The following is a 23,244-nucleotide window of genomic DNA, read 5'->3' on the forward strand; positions in this document are numbered from 1 at the left end:
AATAACCCTGGGCGTCGTTCACGTAGTAGCGTTACATGTAGCTACACGAACTGCATAGTGCACTGTGCAAAATGCTGTTCGCACTGATTGCACAGTGACCGTTGCTTGTCCGCACTGTGCAATCAGTGCAAACCGCATCTTCCACAGTGCAAGTGGTTGTTTTCTACTGCTCGAGTAGATTTCTACTCGAGCTGCAGCTTTCTCAATGCTTACTGGAAGTTTATCAATGCGAGCGGTCGCGAGCATATGCGACCACTAGCAATGAGCTGACCTGCCCGCATTGAGAATCTCCCCGGGAGGTTTATTTTCCACACTCGCGATCAGCAACTTGATGTTGAGGATCGTGAACGAGGAAAAAGTCTTGCCGGGATGTCATTTTGCTCGCTCGCAGTCGCAAACTTGACGGAGAGGACCGCGAGCAAGCAAAAAATTACCACTATGCTGCGCTAAGCGTGTTTGCATTGTGCTATGTGCAATTTGCGTAGTGCGAAGTAGCGCAAATTACGCGAGCAATGGTAAGGCTTCGCCCAGAGTTAATATAAAACAGTTGAGGTTTGCGATAATCAGCAACTTCACCACTTTTACACTTTCAGTAACTTCCATGTTTCTCAAAAATTGGATATATGTTCAGATGAAGAACATTCAGCGCTCTCGAACAATCTATCACAAATGATGAGTCAGAGTTCACTTTGCTGTCATCAAGGTGAAGAAGGTACATTCCCTGGCAATGGCCTAACCAGTGATAAAGCAACATAAGAAATACCTTCTTTGAAGACTTATATTTTCCTTTGCTGCATCCAAACTTAATCCCTGAGATTTGTAAATGTTGCAGCATACACAAAACACATAGGATACTGTTGTATGTTCACAATCCATTATATTTGGATTTGTGATAAATTCTACAGCATTCCCCATTGTGCCTTCTACTATCCCTCCTCGATGTTGAGATTTCATTGCAAAATTATTCTGCAATTTTTACAGGGATTTAGAGTCTTTTCCAAATTAGCAGTATGCAAAACTAGTGATTCCAGTTTCTTTACTAGTTATTGACATAATGGTAAGTGTAAACCTTGTTGTTCCATTGTATCTTTACTCTTAAGACAAAGAAGCTCTGTTTTTTCCCAAATACAGCATTTCTAAGTTCAATTAGGATGAACTCGTCCAATTTTGGCATGAGACATTTAATCTTTGTGCGGATTTTCAGGTGATATTGCATTGCAGAATTAGGTGAGTCATTGTGTGGGGACCGAGAGCTAACCATGCAAGAAGCAAGCGGTTTCTTTGCTTCTTTCCTAATAATTCTTATTCTCATATTTTAATATATTGTCATATTCCACATCCGCAGCCTGTTAATGTTTCCAATACTTTCTAAGGGCTCCTTGGTTTCTTCATGGAGTAGTTTGTTACAAACTGGTTGGCCTTTGACAGAAGTCAACTTTAAAAGGTCACAAAAAACTATGATGTGCCTACTACCAAAGAGAACATCATAGATAGTCAGTTCTGAGGACCTCTTGAATCTTTAGATGAATGAAAGCTAGTATTAGGTTTGATATCATGCTAACCTCATCAATAATAAGAGCTTTTAATTTTTTTAGTAACTTGGAGACTTCAAGTGAGGCATCACCAGATAACTTCATTTACTCTAACTTCTTGTAATGTTCCACAAGCAACATACATAGTCAATGTAATGTGATTCCTTTAATATTGTCAACAGCTAGTCCTGTAGGAGCCGTATGAAAAACATGAAAGATCACAACTAGTCTTCCTGTGGGCAAAAGCCGTTATCACTTTAATAAGAAAAAGTTTTCCTGTACTTGCCTGACTACTAACATAGAGAAGTGTAGGCTTGGATGCTGTACATGAACATTCAGACTTTTCATGTAAAAGACAGTGCTCTACTGATTTATTTGTTCAAAAATAAGGTTCTCACTCCTTATTTGGCCTTTACTATTTTCCACTTCATTCATAGTTATGCATGCCTCATTGTCAATAATAGGCTGGCCAAGGGGATCATGAATATTAGGGCCTGAGCTCAGGCTGCCTTGTGAACTCTCGTTTGTAACCTCTATAGCTATTGCTTAGACTTGTTGAATTTCATTACTTAACATTTTCAGATATGTGGGAAACTTTGCACATTAAATATTATCAATAACTACATTGAAAGCATCTTCATAGCAGTTGTTAGAGCAGAGATTTCCCATAAAAAATTTGTGACAAATTAAAAAAGAAAACAATTGTAACACAACGCTATAACGATGATGACAAATGTGTGCTAGTTTTCAAGTTGTTGAAAAATGACAAAATGCAACTCTGATATAGATACTGTATCTTAAAAGCATCCAGAGTGCTAGAGTTAGCTTATGTTATATTTCATATTTATTAAATAGATGTGAATTATTAACAATTATAATAACATTGATCATTTGGTTTGATAATGTGATATTAGTAATAACAAAGAAATCCTACATACAAAAATTAACATGTCTTGTGTTAGTAATCAATAATTATTTCATGTGGAAGGTGTACACTGAAAATGACAAAAGAAAAGTAGATACTACATGGTTTTAGTTAAAGTTGTTTTCGTGAATCTTTTATCAATCCACTTGTAATCGTGTCTGCCTCAATATAATTTAGGCAAAGAAGATGTATATGTACTTTCTTAATATATTGTGTAACGTTGACATTTGCAAAAATGTTATGAGTACCCCATACTCACATGAAACAATTATAATTTGATTGAAATGTTTATTAATGCATTTATTTGAGAGAATAATACTTTATTCATTGCGAGATTGATATTTCAGCATAATACACCATGAATGAGCTGTATTTCAGGTAGGCCTCAATACTTGTTTCCTTTTCAAAAATGAACTTATGAACTGAATTGTCTGAAGTCTATGGGAACTTTTAGCAAAGTTGCCACTTGTGTTTTAATTCTCAATCACTTCCTTTGACATCTACAGCACAGCTTGACTTTAATTGCAACAAATGTATGATCTCACTTACTCTCTGAGTATCTCATTGTTCCTATGACTAAACTTACAATGGTTTTAAGGAAGCTACGTAACTTGAATTATTTGATTTTTCTGGATTGTATACTTTTACCTACTACATCATCCTCATCCTATCAAAGACAACCAATGGGACAGAGTGGTCTGACATTCCAGATTATGTCGAGGGGTATCACTCTGGAACCCATGGAGTATAATTGCTCATAATTTGGAACTCAATTGAGCTTATCCACCTCACAGCACTGAGTATGATAGCTTAAATATCCAAGGATAACTCAAACTGTGACTTAATACTGCAAATTACTGCCGGCTGGTGTGCTAGCATAGTGAAACCTTTTTGGTTGAAGGGTTCTTGTCATACTATTGTGATTTTGGTGTACCAGTGACAGACTAAAACAAATGTCTGTTTTTACCAAACTGGAAATGTTCACTTGGAATTTCCTTAAGGGTTTGTATGAAGCTCAAATTGCTAGATTTATCCACAAATCTCCCTCTGCTGAGAAAGTTTTCTCCCGTTGCCTTTTGGATTTCACACAGTTCGAGATTGCTTTGTTAAACCTGTTTTGAGCTTAATTTAGGATTGCACGTAATGTACCTAAATGTCCTTGTCTGTGACTGGAATTCTAAAACTTTGAGACTTTAACTAAACTCTGCTGATTCTGACTCATTATTTGCTTGTGGGTAAATCCTTTGATTGGTATACATTAACGTTTGTGTATTGACTTCCCTAAAGGTTAAAGCTAACAATTGAATATAGCAATTATCTTATTCCTGGTCCTCATTTTATAATTGCTCATCTTCCAAATACCCAGTCCTTTTCAGCACAGAGCAAGATCCATCTGAGTACCAATTGAATATAAGGGTAATTAGAGGTTAGATGGAAATCATTGAAATTAGAAGTAAAATAAAAGAATTTGAGCCCAGTACATGACGCTACAACACATCATAGTCACCTAGGAATTCATTTTCAGAATGTCAATGTTTAAAAAGTTACAAGAACACTAAGTAAATGAATTCTCTTTTCTCAACAGTTTGACAGCTCAATTTACAGTGATTAATGAGACTTACCTTGGAGTGTCTCACTAAACATTCATTACAGACAGTCACAGCAAACCATCCATCCTATTTCTGTGTATATATATAGTACAGTAGAATCTCATACAGACAAAAAGGTTTCTAAGTGGACACTCCAATTAGGATAATGAGTGTCCATCAGATTGGTTTTTGAAAAGTCAGTGTTCTTTGGAACAAACTGAGCAAAGTACTCAATTTCAGGAAATTATTTCAATACACATTTTCGTGTTGATGCCAGACCTAAACTTGCCCAAATTATTGATTTGCACTTCCTGTATTCACTAGCAGAACTGAGCTCCTCCCAGCCTTCATAAGATCTAACTTTCCTGTGAGAAAGCATCTTTAAACTGAAGCTGTAAAGATTTTAACTTAAAGACTTCTCTGCTGCTATCGCTTCCCATTTGTCTTTTATTTCTGTCTTTTCATACTTTGTAATGTAGGAAGTGATTTATTAAATAACATCAATAGAATTGTCTACTACAAACTGAATATCCATATTGACATTCCACATACACAGGATTACAGGATTATAATCACTGATGCATTTTGATGTCTCACTTCTCTTCAGGTTATATGTGTTTTTAGATGATTTTCCAGTAACAGTCTGTTGGACTGCAGGAAAAAAACAGTTCACTCTTTCTTTTGGGTTAACACGACTAAGGAATCCAAAATTATATTGAGTGTAGTATTTCCCTGTTGCTCTGTTTCTCTATTGACACTATTTCCCACATATATGGGACTTGTTCCCTAAGAGGTCTGTTGTGAGATTCTTCTGGAATCTCACATGTTACATACTGCTCAATGAATGATAACACTGATTAACCAGTATATTGACTAACCCTTGGTGCATCTTTTACCCACAATAACAAATGTATATGGTGATGTACCTCTAGCTTGATATTCTTTTCTCCAGGGAAAGGCACACAACCTCGTCTAGTGGTGGATTTATTTTGTTATGGATAAAATTGAGCGTGGCTTCAAATCTTTGTTTAAAATATCTATAAACATTGTAAGATCAATGGAACACAAGTCACCAGGAGTTTCAAACTTAATGCCCACAGTTTTTACATTAGCTTGCCTGAGGTAGTCATGAAGATGATCCCAAGCATACTGTGCACAGCTCAAAGTGATAAACAAGGTAGGTAAACCTAGCTTGCGTAATATGCACTTTAGTTCACTGTTGCGACAGAACCAATATTCATTGTTACCACTTTTGCAAGTGATGATGTTCATCAGATTACTCTCTAGAACCTCATCTTTTCCATGTAGTTTACCCACAAAATCTCTGGCGGTGATCTAAGTGAACCGTGTCCTTGTGTTCATAACCTGGCCGTAGGCATAAAATAGCACTTTCAAACAAAAGATGGAAATGTACTGAATGTTATGCTTAAACCGGTAATCTTCAGAATATAAGCTACTTGATCTATGTTCTGATGCTGGATTCTGTATTGGATGTTCATCATAACATCCACCTTCTCCTGTTGGGAACAAAATTGGAAAATACAGTGCTTCTAAGCTCTTTTCCCACACACTTAAAGGTTCTCCTTTTATGTCCTTCATTTGGCTCAATTCTAAAGCATCACCCATCCTACCGCTTGAGTGTAGATGATGAATGCTGCAGTGATCACATATTTTTTCTCCTTGACCTAACTCGATTCTTTCAAATTCCCCGGTTTAAGCATTCTTTCAAATTGACCATAAGGCCCTGAGCTATAGGTGTCTTTTGTGACACAGCGAACATGTGCCTGTGCATCAGTATGTGTGTAAAACAAATTTCCTAGTTTAAGGTATTGCAAAGCTTTCTTAACTCTGCCAATACTTACAAGTTCCTGCCAATTGTTTTAATCTTTAGTACACACTCCATTTACTATTACAACTAGTGGCTCTTCTTCCTCTCGATTTAGATATAGTTTAAATATTTTCCTTGATATCCAAAGGCAAATACAAAAAATTACCTTTCAGACCTTTCAATAATTCAGAAGGAGGTCATTCTTTATTTTGTGTACCCATTCTAACATTTGTTTGGAATGGATGAACTGTCTAGATAACAATACTCTCATAGACTTTGAGGTGTTCAAGATCAGAAGGAATAGAAAAAGGCAATCTGTCTAATTCACAAGCCTAACTGATCTTCTGCTATTAAGTAAAATAGCAGTTTAAACCAATGTATTAGATCACTCTTCGTTTTTTCACAAAAATACATTTTTGGCGTTTGAGCTAAAACTTCATTGGTTGTATCTTCTTTCACATTTCTAGGCACACATTTTTCTTTCTTAAATAGTGTACCTTCATTCATTTAGTATGCATGACCACATGTGTGGATTGCAAACACCAACTCATTTTCCTGTAAGTATCTTTCCTCATTAAAAAATGATTAACTACTGGAAGTGTGTTCCCACTCTCCTTGGAAAATAGTGTAAACATTTGTTTTATTGATTCACACCTTTTGATGACATTTCTTTTTAAGTGAATTAACAGTTTTTGCTAAACATCTCATTCAGTTTAAAATGAGAATATATAACTTTCTCTTTAGCACAAAGGCCTTATCTACTAGACACTCTTATCAAATCCCCCTAAGGACGATTAAAGAACTGGAATACTTCCCTTGAGTGCTCTTTTGGCCTCAAAACTGTGACCTCTGCTTGCCTCCTGACATCAGAAATATTTTGATACTAAAGATTTTGTTATTCGAATTCTGTCTCTTCATTAATTTTTGGTTTTATTAAGTATTTGGCATATATAGGAATTGAAATGTTTTTGTGCAATAGCATCTTTAATTTTAAAGCTAAAACGATGTGATTTCCTTTTATCTTTATTATTTTAAAAAATGTAATTTAAATATTTTATCAATGATTTTAACTCATCATGTAAATATGTATCTTGGATATTTATTGCAATGGTTTTAAGTAACCACACAATTGTCTAAATAAACTTAAACTTACCAGACACTCAACAAACTCTTTCTGCTGATGTAGTGATTTTCTCAGTTTCACTAGCTTCATGCTCCCCAAAATGTTTGAAATTACTCTTCTTTGAATTTCTTTGTGTTGAGTCAAGTTTCATGATCAGTCCCTTTTCAGGTATTTAGTTGTTTTGAAAAAGAAGTACATATAATTTTACACTTTAACACATCTTTATTGTTACTTACATTTTTATGAGAAAAGTTACAGGATGTTAATCATTTTTTAACAAAAGCATGTGTGCTCTTGCTAAATTTAAATAATGTTTTACCACCTCTCATGTTCTGTCTGATTTCAACTCCTGAGGCCTGTTTATAGTAGCTTTGCTTAATCTACTTCATCTTCTGCAGTTTTGTGTGCATCTTTAACTGCTTAAAAGACCTACATAAAAAAACACATGTTATTCATTTCAGGCTTTCACAAAATCATTAGTAAAGAAAGCAGAATATAGCAGATTACTTCATACATAATTATACACACAACAGCTCTTTACAGTGTTTCGTTAGAGGGTATGAAAGGATTTATAGAGTGTCTCTGTCTCATTGGGATGTATGGTTAAGTTTACCAAAAAATCCCTCTTTAGTGAGATCTCTGAACAGAGAGAAGGAGTTTTGTAAGATGATTAAGAGAAACACTAGGCCCTGTAACAGCACATTTGAACAAGCATTGGGATAGCCAATAGGTATCACCTTTGGGGCCTTATTAGTGTATAGGTAGAGCTATTGACTTTGCCTATGTGTTAAAGTTGTGCTGCGAGAAGTGTGGCTGTTGTGCAGCATGCAAAAAAGTTTTAATCAAAAAGTGTCACTCAAGTGATCCTGTGCTGGCCCTGAGTGCTGCTGTGCTGGCCCTGAGTGATGTTGTGGTAGCACTGAGTGATGCTGTGGTGGTGCTGAGTGATGCTGTGGTGGCGCTGAGTGATGCTGTGGTGGTGCTGAGTGATGCTGTGGCGGCCCTGAGTGATGCTGTGTTTGTGCTGAGTGATGCTGTGGTTGTGCTGAGTGATGCTCTGGTGGTGTGGAGTGATGCTGTGGTCGCACTGAGTGATGCTGTGGTGGTGCTGAGTGATGCTGTGGTGGTGCTGAGTGATGCTGAGGTGGTGCTGAGTGATTCTGTTGTGGCCCTTAGTGATGCTGTGGTGGTGCTGAGAGATGCTGTGGTGACCCTGAGTGATGCTGTGGTGACGCGTAGTGATGCTGTGGTGGCGCTGAGTGATGCTGTAGTGGCGCTGAGTGATGCTGTGGTGGCCCTGAGTGATGCTGCGGTGGCCCTGAGTGATGCTGTGGTGGTGATGAGTGATGCTGTGGTGGCCCTGAGTGATGCTGTGGTGGTGGTGAGTGATGCTGTGGTGGCCATGAGTGATGCTGTGGTGGCCCTGAGTGCTGTTCACTGTAATTGGCGGAAGAAAAATGTGACTGAAAACAGACCAATGAATGAAGAGGAATGAGTGAAAGCTCCTTTGAGTTAGCACATTATGTGCATAATTGTAGTAAAATCTAATGGTCTTAGATAAAGCTGCTATACCTGAAAAATGGTAAAGAAGAAACTAAAGATAAAAGCTCATCTCGCACACCACCACAAGGTGATGGTTCATTACTGCAAACAAGGTTAGCTTTACTTTCAAGACTGTCTACAGTTGTTGACAAATCAGCGTGTACCATGCAGAGAGTACAAGAAGTGTTATTATAAACCCCCTTTAGCAGCTTGGGTGAGAGGCAGGCATTAACATAAACCATTTTAATGTATGTTTTCAGGTCTTTTAACATTAATCAGTGATGGTTGGTATCCTGTCAGAGACAAATACATACCACTGCAATAGGATGGTGTGAAAGGCCTTTGTAGGTTTGGGGAACAAATGGAACAAGAGAACATGGAAGTAAGTGGGATGATGAGTGGGGGATAAGGAATGAATGGATGGATGAAGGATGGAAAAAGAGGATAGTTGGATGGATTTAAGGAAGGATAGATGGATGGAGAGCATGATGGATGGCTGGACAGGGAAAAGAAGGAAGGTTGGATGAAGTAAGGAAAGAAAGATGGGGAAAATACAGAAATAATGATTGAGAGAAGAAAGGAAAAAGACTGAAAGAAAAAATGTAGGAAAGGAAGGAAATTTCTACATTTCATTTGGGGACGGTTATCCCATGAATGACTCAGTACTGTCACCAGTGCGCCATGGGCCCCACTGCAAGGAATTAAGTGGGCACCCAGGATACTGTTTGAATTATACAATACAGCAATAATCAGACTTCTGTGAGCCCCAAGACCTCTGAGCTCCAGTGCTACTGCCCCTATTGGAGCTACACAACTTGAAGCTCTGCGGGCATCACTGATCTCAACTGCGGGCTCATTGCAATTTGAGATATGGTTTAAAGTGGGGTTTATATGTTTCTGGCTAAAAGGTATGTAAGTAGTAATGCACCGTAACAATTTTCAGCGAAAGAAAACTTTTACACTAAGCCCCCCTCCTCTTCCCCCGCCCACCTACACACACACACACATTAACACATATACATATAAAGAGAGAGAGCTGTCAACAACGGCCAGTCCATTTAGAGTGCAGAAACCTCTCAAATCTCTATGTTGACCCCACGCGCTTTCTGGAACACAAGTATAGGTTTTTGTTTAAAAAAGCGCATGCACAAACCTCACAAGAAAATGACACTCACGAAGTGTAAAGCCGATGGCCTGCGTGCTGCTGGGAGTTTAGCTTCATAGCTGTGTTAGTCATCACAGAGAGCAAGACAGCCATGTATTTTAAAGAGTTTCGTACAATAAGGATTGCAGGTTTAGAAACAGCACCTGCCTACATTGCCTCACCGCATTCATGCACTGCAGAGAGAACGCGTTGCTAAGCGCCTATTACTCAATTTAGCTGTTGAAACACTTCCAACTTTGCATTTCACACCAACCCGAACACCACCCTCAGAGGCACCCTGATCTACCGACCCCCTGGACCACGCACGCAATTCAGCGAGGACATCGCCGACTTCGTCAGCCCGCATGCCCTCCCCTCCGCTGACTACATCCTCCTGGGAGACCTCAACTTCCATCTGGAGAACAACAACGACCGTAACACCAGCACCCTGCTCGACAACCTCGCCAACCTGGGACTCAAGCAACTGGTGTCCACCCCCACCCACCTCGCCGGACACACACTCGACGCAGTCTTCTCTTCCAGCACAGACATCGACTTCAGCCACGCCACAGAGCTTCAATGGACGGACCACAGCTGCGTCCACTTCACCTTCAAGAGAATGACGACCCACCAACACCAGCAACAGGCCGCCCGCAGAAGCTGGAACAAGATCACAGCAGACCAGCTCGCCACCTCCCTGAGCCAGCACCCTCCTGCCAGCTCAGCGAACCCCAGCCAGGCCGCCGACAACCTCACGAAGTGGATCAGCAACTGCGCGGACGAACTCGCCCCACTGAGGACCCCGCCTAGCAGACCCGGCAGCAAGAAGGCCCCATGGTTCACCGACGAACTCAAGAGCTCCAAGAAGAACTGCCGAGCCCTCGAGAAAGTCTGGAGAAGGGAACCGACACCGGACAACAGGACCTCCTTCAAACTTGCCACCCGGAAACACCACCAGCTGATCCGCGCCGCCAAGAAAACAGCATTCAAGGACCGGTTGGACAACAACGCACACAACTGCAAGGAACTCTTCAACATCGTGAAAGAGCTTTCCAACCCCAGCGCAGGAAACAACGACATCACCCCATCGCAAGACCTCTGCAACTCCCTCGCTTCATACTTCCACAACAAGATCGCGGACATACACAACAGCTTCAACAACCAACCAACGCACACCATGACCGAACAACCACCCCCCACCACCACCCTCCACGCCTGGACCCCGATCAGCACCAAAGACACCATCCGCACGATGAACTCCATCCACTCCGGATCACCGACCGATCCCTGCCCTCACCACGTCTTCAACAAGGCCGACGGTGTCATCGCACCCCACCTGCGAGACATCATCAACACATCCTTCGACACCACCATCTTCCCTGAGAGCTGGAAACACGCCGAACTCAGCGCTCTCCTCAAGAAACCAACAGCGGACCCCACCGACCTCAAGAATTACTGCCCCCATCTCGCTCCTCCCGTTTCCAGCCAAAGTCATCGAGAAGACCGTCAACAAGCAGATGGCCGCCTTCCTCGAGACGAACGGATCCCTCGACCCCTCACAGTCCGGCTTCCGAGCCAACCACAGCACCGAGACCGCCCTCATCGTCGCCACCGATGACATCCGAGCCCTGATGGACAATGGAGAAACAGCGGCCCTCATCCTCCTAGACCTCTCCGCGGCATTCGACACGGTCTGCCACCGCACCCTAGTACAGCGCCTCAGCAACATCGGAATCCAGGACAAGGCGCTGGAATGGATCATCTCCTTCCTCGACGGAAGAACACAGAGAGTCCGCCTACCACCGTACAAGTCAGAGGCCTCCGAAGTCATCTGCGGCGTCCCCCAAGGATCATCTCTGAGCCCCACCCTCTTCAACGTCTACATGAGCCCCCTCGCGGCCATCGTACGCAAACACAACCTCAGCATAATCTCCTACGCCGACGATACCCAGCTGATCCTCTCCCTGACCAACGACCCCGCCGCCGCCAGAGCCAACCTGCACGAAGGGATGAAAGAGGTAGCCGAGTGGATGACGACCAGCCGCCTGAAACTGAACTCGGACAAGACGGAGGTCCTCATCCTGGGCTCCTCACCCTCCGCCTGGGACGACTCCTGGTGGCCTCCCACCCTGGGCACCGCACCCAAACCGACAGACCATGCACGCAACCTGGGCTTCATCCTGGACTCCTCCCTCTCCATGACCAGGCAAGTCAACAACGTCTCCTCTGCGTGCTTCAACATCCTACGCATGCTACGGAAGATCTTCTGGTGGATCCCCACCGAGACCAGGAAGACCGTCACCCAGGCCCTCGTCATCAGCCGACTGGACTACGGCAACGCCCTCTACGCCGGTACCACCGCCAAGCTCCAGAAGAGACTCCAGCGGATCCAGAACGCCTCAGCCAGACTCATCCTCGACATCCCACGAACCAGCCACATCTCCGGACATCTGAGAGACCTTCACTGGCTCCCCGTCAACAAAAGAATCACCTTCCGCCTCCTCACCCACGCACACAAAGCCACACACGACCAAGGCCCGAGCTACCTCAACAGCCGAGTCAACTTCTACGCTCCCAAACGCCACCTCCGATCAGCCAACCACGCCCTCGCCGCCGTCCCCCGCATCCGAAGAGCGACTACAGGAGGAAGGTCCTTTTCCTACCTGGCCGCCAAGACCTGGAACTCCCTCCCTCCCGACCTGCACCTGACCCAAGACCACCTCTCCTTCTGGAAGAAGCTGAAGACCTGGCTGTTCGAGCAGTAGCGCCCCCCCCCCCCCAGCGCCTTGAGACCCTACGGGTATGTAGCGCGCTTTATAAGTGTCAATGATTGATTGATTGATTGATTTCACTAACTTCAACATGCAAGCAATGGGCAATGCTTCAGATACATAAAATGAATTTACAAAAACTGCCAGCTGCCTCCATGTGCTCACAAAGCTGTGCATTACACCACCAGGCTCTCATTCTAGCACAGAGGAGCACAGCAGAAATAAACACAAGGCAGCAAGTTGTGGACTGATGTGAAACAGTGGACAGCGTCTGCTTAAAAGTCCCCTTAAAATGAAGATAAAAACTATTTCAAGTAAATAACTTACTTGATCAGCTTTATAACTTACTTGATCGACTTTAGCTCAGATTGTCACAGGTTCCGCAGATTAAAGGAGTCAGTCATTAACTTTGAAGGATTATGCAGAGCTTCCTTGCGTGTGACTGCCACTTTTCATGTCCATTTAGAAGCAAGGCACTCGGTCAGCCCCTTCCTGTTCCTCTGCTGTTTGCTGAAAACCTTCCCTCTGGCTGCATTCCAAGCACTGCCTTGCTGCATGTTCGCAGACAGTAAACCCTAGACGGTGGCAAGCCATGCAATCTTTAAACAATTAAGCACGATACTTGCACAGGTAATAAATATAGATAAAAGAGCTGCTGACTGTGTACCTGAGGAACCGTCTTCGAGCCCCAAAGTCGGCTCACCGTGCAGTAATTCTTGGAACACCATTTAATCTCCCCTTGCTTAAAAATGAACAAGACCTTGTGGTCTTGTAAAGTGTTAGGACCCCCTTTGGCTGAGTTCGAGATATATGAAACTACAAAAAACAATGCGGGAGTGTTCGGAAACAATTTCGTGAAATACTGTACCCAGGTACCTCTTAGAAAGCATGCATCAGCTGGCGTGACTTCTGGAATTTTGGCATTCATGCCAACATTTTGGATTTGCTGCCACCTTTCTTGCCTGCTTTATCCCTGCGCCAGGCATGGAACTAAATGTTTTAATGACTTCTTATTTTTCACAAAGGGAATAAGTACTGCCATTGATTATTTCCTTGCCTGATTAAAGGATAAAAAAATAAGCAAAACGTTTTGTTTTACTAGACACGGTTCTAAGTATATTGGTTACAGGGAGTCCCGAAAATAAAGGAATGTTATGTTTCATTGCTTGCTGGTCTGTTGATATCAGGAAGCACTTCTCTAGAGTTAAGAGAAATGTCTCTTGTCGTAAGAAAACAGTATCACTGGGTCAGTGTTGCTATCAGGAAACATAAAACAAGAGCGAGACTCGCGCGGCAGCAGGGGAGGGGGCCTGCGTGATTCCCATGCGGGAGCGTGCACCATATGGTGCCACCATATGGTGCTGCGTGCTCCCGCAAGGAAATCGCCAGACATGCACTCGTTGCCATTGCAAGCAATGCAACACGCGCAAGTCTTTGTTGGGAAAGCTGTGCCGATGGCTACAGGTCTCTCTCCTATCAGCGCATGCGGGCTGCGTAGGCGAGACCTAAAAATGTGCAGAAAAGTGACTCCTTCTGTTACAACTCTATACAGGGCATATGCTTCAGTTTTATAACAACATGGCCACTCTCCTGACATCTCTCTACATGGTAAAAGCTAGATGTGATTAACTTTATTGAGAAACTTACTACTTTTCACAGATCTTTTATGTGTATTAATAGGGTGTACGTTTGGATTAAGTAAAAGTAATCTCTATACTGACAGCTGCGCACACAGTAAATGCCATGTGTATAACAATTTAAACAAGTGCTAAGCCATCTGTTATCTTATTAGAACAGAGTGCAGATTCTCTATGTCAGAGTTTAATGGGAGACTGCTCCTTAATTTGCAACTCTATACAAGATGAATGCTTCTGTTTTATGACAACTTGGCCTCTCTGCTGACAATTTTCTACAGGGTGAAACTGGGCGTGAAAGTCTTTACTAAAGAACTCACTACTGTGCAAAGACATTTTCTCTGTATGAATGGAGTGTATATTTGACTTTGCTAAGAGTCACATCTCTAATGAGACCGCTATACCGAGTATAGAAGCAGTGTAAAAGGCTCCAGAGAAACACTAGATCCTGCAGGGTGGAGATATTATATATGTATAGTTTGGTGAAAGACTGACTGTTTCTTATACAACTTTATGCAAAAGAAAAAGTTTAGTTTTATGAGAACATGCCATCTTTGCTGACATCTCTACAGAGAAAATGTTGGGTGTGAAAGGTTTTAGTGAGGAGCTCATGTCTGCAAATAATTTTTATCAAAGTGAACAGGGTGTATTTAGTTTTCAAAGATAAATCTCTCTACTGACACCCCTGAAAAGGGTAAATGGTCTGTGTAGAAGGCTTTAGAGAACCACTAGGAATTGAATGAATGAATCATGTCTTGTATTGCACAAACTTAACCACAAAGGCATCAAGGCGCAGGCAACATACAAACTTGGGGAAACAGAAGGCAGATGCCACAGAATGTAATAGACCTGGGAGAAGAGCCAAGTCTTCAGAAGTTTACGAAAGATCGCCAAAGAAGGTTGGCTAGAAAGTTCAACGGGGAGCGAGTTCCATAGCTTGGGTGCTAAGGTGGAAAATGCTCTTCCTCCCCATTTCATCCTCCTGAATCTGGGGACAGTAAGGAGATTTCTGGAGGCTGAGCGGAGCGTTCTGTTAGGTGTATAGAGGCTAATTAGGGACCTAATCCCTTCCGGGCCTGAGCCATGGAATGCCCTGTGAGCCAGACACAGGAGTTTAAATGAGATCCTGGCCTGAATCGGCAGCCAATGGAGATCTATTCTGGCATTTGTTGCTGAAGAACGCTTAGGTAGGTTTAGGACCATCCTGGCTGTGGCATTCTGGACCACCTGGAGACGCTGAAGTGATTTCTTCTTAATGCCTGCATATAGCGCATTACAATAGTCAAGTCTGGACCCCACCAGGGCAACCGTTGATTGCCTACGGACATCAGGTGATATGTAGGGGGCGATCTTTTTTAGCATCCGAATGATGGCACAGCATGTGGACACTGTTTTGTTGACTTGAAGGTCGAAGGAGAGGTTAGGATCTATAAGGACTCCCAGATTGCTGGCCAAATGGGTTGGCTGGGGACAGTCACCCAAGGAAGTGGGCCACCAGTCCCCAGACCAGAGATCATAGCCCCCTCCAAAGACCAAGACTTTGGTCTTTTCTCCATTCAGATTTAAATAGTTGCGGATCATCCAATGCGCAACTGCTTCCATGCAGGCTCTAAATTTAAGGGCAGAATCTTTTATTGACCCGGTGGTAGAGACGATAATCTGGGAATCATCGCCATACAACAGAATCTGGTACCCAAAAGATCGTATAGTTTCAGCAAGTGGGGTCACGTAGATGTTAAACAAAAGAGGGCTCAACGCGGAGCCCTGCAGGACCCCACATTGCACCTCCTGGGAAGATGACAGGAATTTGCCCAGTTTAACTCTCTGCCTTCTCTGATGTAAAAAGGAGGAAAGCAGATTCAGGGCAGTGCCCTCCACACCTATCCCCTTTAGCCGATCAACCAGAATTGAGGAGGAAAGGATGTCCAAAGCTGCCGTTAGGTCCAGCAGCACCAACAGCGTGGTCTGTCCTCTGTCAACCACTGATCTGATATTATTAATCACGACTGTGAGGGCAGACTCTGTGCTGTGGGCAGCACGAAACCCATGTTGGGAGCAATCCAGCAGATTAGCAATCTCCAGATATGCGGCTAAGTGGCGATTTAAGTGAGCCTCAAGCATTTTAGCAGGGGCAGGGAGCAGGGAGAAAGGTCGAAAAAAATCTAAAACTTCAGGATTCAGAGAGGGCTTTTTTAGAAGGGGTTTCACCACTGCTCTTTTCCAGGACTCTGGAAAGATCCCTTCTGAAATGGCTCTGTTCATGACCTCCAGCAGAGGGGGGAGAACCACCTCTCTGCATGCCTTGAGCATTTTTAGAGGGCAGGGGTCAAGGGGGGAGCAGGACTTAGTGGGATCAAGAAGCTGGTTGATATCTTCTCTTGACAGCCGAGGGAAGCTTGCTAGGCGAGGGGGGGAGCCAGGTTCAAAAGTCTCAGTGGCAGAGACTGAAGGTTGAGGCAGAGATGCCTGAATGGCATCCAAGTCCAGGTTCAGAGATTCCAGGGAGCAGTATATGTCCTCAATTTTAGTGAGAAAAAAGCTTGCAATGTTGTCGCACTCACATTTTCAGAGGGTGCAGATTCTCTATAGTAGAGAGTGATGAATGAGTGTGTCCATTTCTAGCAAGACTATCCAAAGTGATGGTTTGAGTTGTATGACATCATGCTCTTTCACCTGACACCTCTCCACAGAAAAAAAAGGAAACTAGGTGTGAAATGCTGTAGTGACAAACTCACCCCACTACAAAGACTTTTTATTTTGAGGGAACAATTAGTACAATTGGTTTTACAAAAATCAGCATCTCTAGTGACATCTTTAAACAAAGCAAAGGGTCTGTTCAGAACTGTTCAGAGAAACACTAGGGGCCAGATGTAGGTCACCAAATACCGGTCGGTAATGGCCGATTTTGGCCGTTACTGACCGGTATTTGGTGATAGAGATGTAGGGGGCCTAAATTTTACAGAATCTGTAAAGATCAGGATACAGGCGGGAGGCAGCCAAGGCATGCGGATTTTGAAGTTGGGGGCACGTTGTGATCCCCCGGGATGTTGGGGGGTGGGGGTGCACATAGGGGGTACCTATGGTACCCCCCTGCATGTGCCTGCACAACATGGCAGGTACCGAGCGGTGCCTGCCTTGTTGTGCATGCATATGCACAACATGTATTTTTGGCATTGCAGCGGGTAATGCTGAAAGCACCGCCCGCCACAATGTTACTAATGCAGGATGCGCCCGCCAGTGTGGCGGGCACATCCTGATCACGCCCATGGAACCACCGCACTTATGGCGGGCGATCCCGTTTTACCTCAGGATGGCGGGCGGACATCCTAATGATGCTCAAGGTCTTGAGCTAGCATGTTTTAACACAATGCAGATTCTATATGGTGCAGTGGGATGAAAGACTAACTCTCACATACAACTCTGTACAGGGGGATTACTTTGGTGCAGTTACAATATGCTCTTTCCGACACCTCGCTACACAGTGAAGGCTGGGAGTAAAAGGCTTTCTTGAAGAACTGATCTCTCTGAAAAGATCTTTTCCCTGTGTGAAAACATTATATGATTTGGTTCACCAAGAGCGGCCTCTCTAGTGACACCTCTGAACTGAGTAAAAGAGCCTCTCTAGAAAATTTGAGAGAAACACTATGCCTTGTGCTAACACATTTTAATAGGGTACAAATTCAGTATGGTACCGTTTGATGAAAGACCGGCTGTCCCTCTCCTGCACTCTATACAGAGTGAATTGTTCATTTTTATGACAACATATCCTTTCTACTGACACCATTGTGTAGGATAAAGGCTGGGTGTAAAAGGTTTTCATGAGTAACCCTCCACTCTACAAAGACTTTTCCTAATAGAGGACATGGTGTGTGAATGGATTTACAAACAGCAAGCTCTCTACTGCTATCTCTGATAAGAGTAAAGGCTCTGTTTAAAAGGTTTTAGAGAAACACTATGCCCAGTGCTAGCACATTTTGACAGCGTACAGATTGTTGTATGGTAGAGTTTGATGAAAGATTGACTCTTTCTCACTGAACTCCATACAGAGGGACTAGTTCAATGTTATGAAAATATACCCTCCCAGCGATGCCTTTTTACAAGGTAAACACTGTGAGTGTGAAAGCCATTAGTGATAAACCCATCTGTCTGTAGAGACCATTTCTCAGAGGGAACACGGTATTTGATTCAGTTTACAAAGAGCAGTCTCTCTACTGACACCTCTGAAAAGAGTAAAGGATATATGTAGAAGGCTCCATAGAAACACTAGGCCTGGTATCATAACATTTAAAGAGGGTGCAGGTTTTATATGGTACAGTTTGATGAAAGATTGACTTATTTTCTTATAACTGTTTACAGGGAAATTGCTTCATTTTTTATGACAACATGTCCTCTCTGCGGAGACCTCTCCACATGATAAATGCTGGGTGTAAATGGCTTTTAGTAAGAAACACATCTTTCTAAAAAGACCTATTATCTCAGTGAACCAAATGCATGAATGTCTTCACAAAGAGAACCCTCTTTAGTGACAGCTCTGAACAGAGTAAAGAGTATGTGTAGAAGTTTTCGGAGAAACACTAGACCTTGCGCTAACTCATTTTAACAAGTTGCAGATTAAATAAGATACACTTTGATACAAGACTTAGTCTACCTCATACAACTCTATGCAGGACAATCCCTCATTTTAATAACAACAGGCTCTCTCTATACGGTAAAAGCTGAGTTTTAATGGGTTTAGTGAGGAATTCACCCCTGGGCTAACACCTTTTCTCTGAGTGAAGAACATCTATGATTGGATTCACTAAGAGCAGCCTCTCTAGTGTCAAGAAAGTCATGGATGGGTGTAAAAGCCTTTAGTGAGGAACTGAGCTCTCTGCAGACTCTGTTTATTTGTTACAGTAAACAGGGTTGTTAATGGGGTTTGCAGAAAGCAGCCTATACAGAAACACATCACTACAAAGCCCATGTGGACACTATAACAGAATCATTATGCTATAACAGAATCACTATGCACCCTTTTTCACGTTATAACAGGCTATACAAACTCTACAGTTCACTTTCATACGTTACCTTCTTATAATAGTACTCAATACAGGGTTAATAGTTTGGTTTTATAACAACATATTCTCTTACCTGACACTTCTCTACTGAATGATACCTATGTGGTATAAGCTACACTGAGAAAGTCTCCTCCTCCAAGCACCTCTTATATTTGTGAGATGGGTTTATGACTGTGTTTCCTGAGTCTGCTTTCCAAAATCAAATATATATAAACTAGAATGCTTTCAAATTTTACCAACCACTCCTGAGAGACACCTACAACTCAGATAAGGTAAGGTAAATGATTTAATCTAAGTTCTAAATAACTGAACTATAAAGTTTTACCTTACCTTACCTACAACTCAGTACTAAAATATCTCAATAGCCACCTATCAACCTAAGAGCAGCACTGGACTGCTTTACATATAATACAATGGGATATGAAGTAGAACCTTCACTAAACCTAATTATTTTTATGCCTTTAAATTCTCAAACATTATTTCATGTGGCGATTAAGAGTGTTAGTCCTCTCGAATATGGTGGTCATTGGTGTAGAGGGATTTAGATGCAAGCTAATGAAATGATGCCAATATCATGAACAATGATTTGCCAAATCATGTCAATAACCTCAGCCATTGAACATATTTGGCTATATAACTGGTGCTGGAGTGCTGTTCTCCCAATTAAGAGGTGGACAATAGTGGGCACTTTTTGAGGGGGAGGATGGCTGGCTGATCCTGCAGCGAGAGACCAGCTCCTCCTGCCTGCCCCCGTGAGCACCAGCTGACCACAGAGAAGCTGCCCAGCAGCAATCATTGATGCTCAGACTTCAATTTTGGATTTTGAAGATGCTTTCCTGGTGACCAATGAAGAATGTATCCACGTGGCAGCTGTGATGCTGGGGTTGATGCTGTTTTCTGGCATTGACTTGTGTTGTCCCGCAGACCACGGATAGAGGATCATGGCACTGTCTGAGGCTGTCTTGCAGCCACATGGCACCACTACACTCCAGTGCGCTCAACGGTGAGCGTGGGGCATGCAATTCTGCACAGACATGCTTTGAGGTGATCAGGCTGGGAATTGCTGACAGTGCACTTCATGTGCAGCCGATCACAGTGGACTACCATGCTTCTTGTGGGGGACGACTGATTCTGAAGCTTCTAGGGTCAGGCACGGCAGCCAGTCTGCTCCAAGCATGGTCGAAGGAGTCTCTTGCTGCCGGAGAGAAGACCTCCTTGGTGGACGTCCTAATGGCGGTGGCCCCTGTAGGGAGGCCTACCTCACCCACATCACCCACTGCTACTACAATCCCTGAATGCAACATTGTTACAGAGGCAAGTGCCTCAGATTCATCTATGGTGCAACATAGTAGCAGCTCCTCACTGCTCATGCTTCATGAAGTTTCTGCGCAGCTGACCCCTCGAGCTACCCAGTAATAGTAAAGGCTTCAGCCTTGGTCAGGAACTCAGTGGACAAAGCTGTGAATACTCTTGGCCAACTGTTGTAATGTCGTAGGGAGACTCTGATCTGATGGTAGCCTGTGACTCTGCCATGCTGTGGGATGCTCAAGATGCTATGGAAACTGGCAATATTCTGTCACTACTAATATCAGTAACAGCTGCCTCAGCTAATACAGATGGCTCTCTAGAGGATGAAGAAGCAGATTTGATTGTGGACACATACTTAGGGGCTACTGAGGAGGCTTCCATTACACTATCGACTAGGTGGTGGTCCTTTAACAGCCAGGGTTACTCTAAAAAGCACAAGGGGTGTTGAAGGAATCCCAACCTGGCAAATATACAAACTCACGGGTCAAGATCCAGCCAGCTAGTAGTATTTGTAAGGGTAGTCCATAGCGGGCTGGGTGGTGTCTAAGGGCAAAGTAAAAGCTTTATTATCAGGCCTGTCTACCACCAACACAGAGGCTCAATTGCCAGCTAGGGGTGATAGGCAGCACACTATGGAGCTACATTCTGCAGCCACACTTAACTCAGAAGCTGGCCTACCCCTCGATGCCCATGACACACACACCAGTTGTCTTGGTAGTAGTCCCCCCGCCCCAGTTATTTCTCCCCTAGCGTTCTAGAAGATTCTCCAACTGTAAATGTAGCTCTTGCACTGTATCTTTGGGTGAAGTTGTAGCTATTACAGGCTCAGCAGGCAGAGGAGCAGCAGCATTGTGCACAAATTACAGCAATTCAGCAGTCAAAGGCAGAGGTTACTAGCAAAGTTACTCTTCTGTCTATAGATGTGGTAAAGCTACAGCAGTGGATTGCTGAATTAGAAGAGGTTGGACCTGCCACTGTAAAATGAAGTGAGGATCATGATTGTCATCAAGCACTGGTGCAGTCTAAAATTTAGGATTTGGAAAATCGTCAGAGGTGCAACAATCTGCGGGTGTTCGGAATACCGGAAGGGAATGAGGGGTTTGACTTCTGGCAGTATATAGTGTAGCTGTTTGGGAAAGATTTCTTTGACCTTATGGATTGGCACTTGTACTTACAGACCCAATGGGTACATTGGCTGTCCATACATCGAAACAGTTATAAAATTCTCTCTAACACATGCATGGTGCATCCTCGTTCAATCTTAGTCTACTTAGGCAACTTATTACACAGGCAAATGATCTTGATGAAAGCTCTTCCAGCTCTACCTGTGGCAATGAATGTCATGTTGATCTTTGACTTTTGAGATCTCAGTAAGGCTACAAGGAACAGATGATGAAAACGGATCACTGACTAAATATCGAGGGACAAAATATAGACTTCCAAAAAATATAGATTCCAAAATATCGACAGACAAAATGTCAAATTCCTATCTACAAACAGGTAAGTACCAAAATATCGACCCCAAAATATCCTTTATATATACATACAATATAAAAATATCGAATTTCTTAAAATTAATGTAAAACTAAAAAAATATTAAAAATAAATAGCTCAAATATACTTAAAAATACTTAAATTACCTTAAAATTCTTAAATAACTAATTTAACTTATAAAATAAAATACAATCATATCTGTTAAAACATATATGTATATTAACATAATATTAATAAAAAATAAACAATATTATTACTGTAGGATAGCGGAGGTGTAAAAATTACTATTCCCACTCTAAAGAGTGCAACAGTAGGGAAAGCGTTGGATAGCGTAGGGGTAAAAATTACTATTCCCACTCTAAAGAGTGCAACAGTAGGGAAAGCGTTGGATAGCGTAGGGGTAAAAATTAATATTCCCACTCCAAAGAGTGCAACAGTAGGGAAAGCGTTGGATAGCGCAGGGGTAAAAATTACTATTCCCACTCCAGGGAGTGCAACAGTAGGGAAAGCGTTGGATAGCGTAGGGGTACAAATTACTATTCCCACTCCAGAGAGTGCAACAGTAGGGAAAGCGTAGGAGTAAAAACTTACTATTAACACTCCAGAGAGTGCAACAGTAGGGAAAGCGTTGGATAGCGCATGGGTAAAAATTACTATTCCCACTCCAGAGAGTGCAACGTTAGGGAAAACATTGGATAGCGTAGAGGTAAAAATTACTATTCCCACTCCAGTGAGTATAACAGTAGGGAAAGCGTTGGATAGCGTAGGTGTAAAAATTACTATTCCCACTAAAGAGAGGGCAACAGTAGGGAAAGCGTTGGATAGCGTAGGGGTAAAATTTACTATTCCCACTCCAGAGAGTGCAACAGTAGGGAAAGCGTTGGATAGCGTAGAGGTAAAAATTACTATTCCCACTCCAGAGAGTGCAGCAATAGGGAAAGCGTTGGATAGCGTAGGGGTAAAAATGACTATTCCCATTCCAGAGAGTGCAACAGTAGGGAAAGCGTTGGATAGCGTAGGGGTAAAAATTACTATTCCCACTCCAGAGAGTGCAACAGTAGGGAAAGCATTGGATAGCGCAGGGGTAAAAATGTACTATTCCCACTCCAGAGAGTAGGGAAAGCGTTGGATAGCATAGGGGTAAATTTTACTATTCCCACTCCAGTGAAAATAAATTAATATAATTCACATAATTATCAATTAATCAATTAATAAAAAATAATCATTTAAGAATTAATTAATTACCAATTAAAAATTAATTAACAATGTAATCAAAATAAATACCAATTAATAAATT

This window comes from Lissotriton vulgaris, chromosome 3_1 (genome assembly GCF_964263255.1).
Source record: "Lissotriton vulgaris chromosome 3_1, aLisVul1.2, whole genome shotgun sequence".
NCBI lineage: Eukaryota > Metazoa > Chordata > Amphibia > Caudata > Salamandridae > Lissotriton > Lissotriton vulgaris.